Below are 4,728 nucleotides of genomic sequence, written 5' to 3'. Positions count from 1 at the left end.
GATAGCAAGAGAGGCGATGTTGCATCAGTGAAAGAAACTCTATCAGAAGAGTCTTAAGATTTCAGAAAGAACAAAAAGGAAAGATCTCTCAGAGAAGGTTCTGTGAAAGATAACAGTACTATTAAAACTAATTATCCAATTGCCTTGACTCCATTGCCCCACGGAACTGCTTTGCCAGTTGTGTGGTTTTCGAAAAGGCAAGCAACTTAATACCCATAAAATTCTATTATGGCATCTTGTTAAAAATATTTTACATGCATTGATGTTGTCATGTGGACGAACACTAGTTGTAGAATCATTACTGATTTTCATGCTTTCTTACACATAGGTGACTTTTTTTTCCATAGTTCATTATTTTATTTATGCCTGAGCTGCTAAGCTGAAAATTAGTTTTTTCTCGTATTTGTTTTTGAAAATTTGTTTTTTAGGTATTCAATTCTTTCTTATCAAGTGTTACTGCCTTGATTTGTATCCTAGGGCTCTTTTGTGTTGGGACTATATTTACTTGTTTTAGGGAAGAAATCATTTCAAATACTAAGTTATTTGATCTGGACGATTTTACTAGGGAGTAGGGACAAAAGCTTTCAATAGTTTATATCAAAAGTCATGAAGTTTGAACTTTACAGTTGTTCCTTATATATTGCCATTTACTAAATTGGTATCCAATGCTCTCCTTCGTGATGTTTAGCATTATTGTTTGTTTTCCTCTATTTGCTAAGCGATATTGGGGGAGAGTTAAGTCATGTCTTCAATTCGTTGGACTTAAAATCAATCCTCAATTTTACAACATCTGCCAAGGTTCCAGGTCGAGAATCTTGAGCATAACAAAAAGTTACATGAGAGGATTTTTCATATGGAAGCTAAGATAGTATGCACCCCCTCTCAACTAGCATTGGCCTGGGTACATCACCAAGGAAATGACGTGTGTCCTATCCCAGGCACCACTAAGATTGAAAACTTCAACCAGAAAATTGGAGCTCTGTCCCTAAAGTTAACATCAGAAGACATGTCAAAACTTGAATCCATTGCCTCAGCTAATGTAGTCTAGGGTGATCGGTATATTTTCGGTATGAGTACTTTCAAAAATTCAGAAATGCCGCAAGGCTACATGATGTTGCAATTGCCTGAGTTGTTCTTGTGTGCACTGAGAAAGTATATTTCTCAGTTTCAAACTATTGTGCCATTTGTTGAAGGTTGGAATAATAGAATTCATTTTTTTTATTTGTAGACTTTTACCTATGGGGTAAAATACTGATAATTACTCCTCTATGGCCTTACCAAATATGTATGATTCAGTCTTTTTCTTTAATTGGACATGACCCAAGAAGTATTTTTCGAATGATGGTAGTGTCTGGAAAAACTTATGCATCCTTCGATTAATTCACCGGTTATTGTTACCTTATGCCAGTACAAGTATCGAGTCACTTCATCTCTTTGGTTGTACAAGTATCTTATGGCTCTTTTCTGTTTGTACACACAAGTAATCCCCCAGTGTTTTAAGAACCATGAGATTAGATTCTTTTGGTAATGATGTTGAAGAATTTGACAACTTGAATCCTCAAGAAAAGCTGAAGTTATTAAATTTATCTGCGATACAGTTCTTGAAACTGTGTAAGAATTTTCCTAGATTTTCCCCTTTCCTCATTATATTTTCTTCTTTTTCTTTGTCTTTTTATCAAAGTGAATTTATATATTTTTCTTTTTCAGAAAGTTAAGGGACTGGATTGATGATCAAAACTCAAACTTTGCTGTAAAGGAAAAGGAAGCAAAAGAAAAAGTTGTTGCTGCAAAAGCTGAGGTGTGGAAGATAATAAAAATAAAAATAAACTCAAACCTCATTGTGCTTCAAGTTAGGAAAGCTAATATATGAAATGTTATTACTTGTACAGGAGAAGCGCCTGAAGAAGAAAATGCCGAATGAGATAGCTCAATCCATTATTGCAAAGAATGGTGCTCCACTCTCAATATCAAAATATGAAGCAACTATTTCTCAGATTAAACGTGAAGTAGCAGAAGCTCATGCTTCTTGGTGGAATCAAAAAACACTTACTCCAAGTGTAAGTGCTTAGTTCTACATGCAGGTTTTAAGTTAATTTATTTTTCCATATGGCTCATATAAATGTGCATATCTAATCAGTCATGCTAAAGTAAGCCCAACATAGAATGAGATATTGCTAGATTTTTAGTTGTTCATGTTGGTGTTGTGCGATTACCTTGATGATACAGTGAGTAGGTTCTGTAATATAATGAGATATTTCTGTAGATTGTTATTTCCCCACCCTGCCTTTCACATCATTCTTAAATAAGATTTCTGTGTGAGATATATTTAGGTTCTGACTATGTTTTTGTCTATAGATAATCAAAGATCTGAAGTTGTTAGGACGGAGCCATTCTTTTCAGGCCCTGATGGTAAAGTGTATTGGACACTAAAATGCTATGGTGACAAATCCATTATTTTATGTCAAGGTTGGTTCAAGCATATGACAGTTTGTTCTGTTTTTGGTTATTGGCATTTCAAATGACCTTTATACCTATTCCATATGCAGATGTAGGAACTGGTGCATCAGATGAAAAATGGTCTGCTTTTGACGCTGAAGAGAAAGAAATCATTTAGAAGCACATTAATTCTTTAAGGTTGGTAATGTAAATACTATGCTTCATTAAAGTGATAGAGATTTCCAAGACTGAGTTCCCACATGGAATTAGCATAAGTAGGATGTGGACCTAGTTATAAACTGAGGTTTTACTAATCATCACAATTGTTCATTTGCAGGGCAAGAGGAAGGTTAGAACTCCCAAGGTGCAGCAGAAACTTCCATCTCAGGAGAATGAAGCTACACCTCAAGATCTTACTGATTTTACCTTGGATGAATGTAATAGATAGCAGCTTGTCTAATGAATCATCTTTTTACTAATCTTGCAAATCCACAATACCAAACAAAGAAGATGTTGGGGGAGAAAGCACCATAACTAAAGTTTGATATGATAATAAATAATGAAGATAAATTGAATAAGAGAATTTTACGTGAAAACCCCTTAAACAGATAGAGAAAAAAAAACCACGGGGTAGAAGGATCTTACTATTATAATATAGAATACACTACTCTCAAATACAAGAAGAAAACAACAATTAACACTTCTCTCTTGTAAAAGGAACAACTTACTAAAGAGGACACTCAAGACTATAATATTTATCTTGGTGTATAACTCTCTTTTTGTTCTTACTCTCTCTGATTATAGTTTTGTGGGATGATTCAAATAAGGGAAGAAAGGCTCTATTTATAAGAAATTAAAACGCGTTAAAGGAACAAAAAACACGTTTTGTTTCTATTATCTTTTCTTCTGAAAACAAAAGGATGGTGCATGCAGCATCTTCTTTTTGACTTGGCCATTTTTCTGAAAACAAAAGGACAGTGCATGCAACACCTCCTTTTTCACTTTCTTTTATTCTCCCACTTGAAGATTTAATTGAGAATCAATTAAGTCTTCACACCATCTTTTCTATCCAATTACTGCAATATTACATTTCTGCTAGGCTAATAAAAGATCGACACCATATGAACTTGCTACTATTGATCGGCTTTGTAAACATATCTGCTAGATTGTCATTAGTGTGAATTTTTTGAATATCCACACTATTTTCTTCCACCTTGTCACAAGCAAAGTGATACTGAACTGATATGTGTTTTGTCCTTGAATGAAATGTTGTATTTTTGCAAGATGCAAAGCGATCTGACTGTCACAAAATAGAGCAAACTTGTCTTGTTTGTGCCCGAGCTCCTCCAGTAACATCTGCATCCATATTTCCTCTTTGCTAGCTTGTGTAGCTGTTATATATTCTTCTTCCGTCGTAGATGTAGCCACGATAGATTGCAGTTTTGAAACCCAGCTTATAGCTCCTCCAGCAAGAGTAAACACATAACCTGTGGTGGACTTTCTTTTATCAAGATCACCTGCATAATCTGAATCAACATAACCTTTAAAAGTAAAATCTGATCCTTTATAACACATTGCAACATCTGAGGTACCCTTGATATATCTCAGGATCCTCTTAACAGTATTTCAATGCTCTCTACCAGGATTATCGATGTATCGACTAACCACTCCAACTACTTGTACAATGTCAGGTCTTGTACATACCATGACGAACATTAAAATTTCCACTACTGATGCATACGGTACTTGAGACATATCTATCCTCTTTGCTTCATTGCTAGGACTCATTCTTGAGGATAACTTGAAATTAATAGAAAGTGGTGTAGAAATTGACTTACAGTCTTGCATCTTTAAGCGTCTCAAGATTTTCTTCAAGTAGTTCTTTTGAGAAAGACAAATCTTCCTATTATTTCTGTCTCGGTGAATTTGCATCCCTAGAATCTTATTTACTGGTCCCAAGTCCTTCATTTCAAACTCTCTAGCCAACTGCGCCTTTAAATTTGTGAGACAATCTTTGTTGGGGTCGGCTACCATTATGTCATCAACATACAATAGCAAAATAACAAAATTTTCACCACCAAATCTCTTGTAATAAACAAAGGATCTGAACTATGTCTGTTGTATCCAAGGCCTATAATGAAGGAATCAAATCTTTTATACCAATACCTCGGCGCCTGTTTGAGACCGTATAAAGATTTTTTCAACCTGCAAACCAAGTTCTCTTTTCCTTGTTCTTCAAAACCTTCTGGTTGGAGCATGTAAATTTCTTCTTCAAGTTCTCCATGAAGAAAT

General features: G+C 34.9%; 1 pseudogene; it reads left to right on the top strand.

Annotated features, from left to right (window-relative positions):
- Positions 1-1,093: 1,093 nt before the first annotated feature.
- LOC129872540 (uncharacterized) lies at positions 1,094-2,884 on the top strand (annotated as a pseudogene).
- The last annotated feature ends 1,844 nt before the right edge of the window (positions 2,885-4,728 follow it).

This window comes from Solanum dulcamara, chromosome 11 (genome assembly GCF_947179165.1).
Source record: "Solanum dulcamara chromosome 11, daSolDulc1.2, whole genome shotgun sequence".
NCBI lineage: Eukaryota > Viridiplantae > Streptophyta > Magnoliopsida > Solanales > Solanaceae > Solanum > Solanum dulcamara.
The sequence above is the reverse complement of the archived record's forward strand: the minus strand, read 5'-3'. Positions and strand labels throughout refer to the sequence as shown.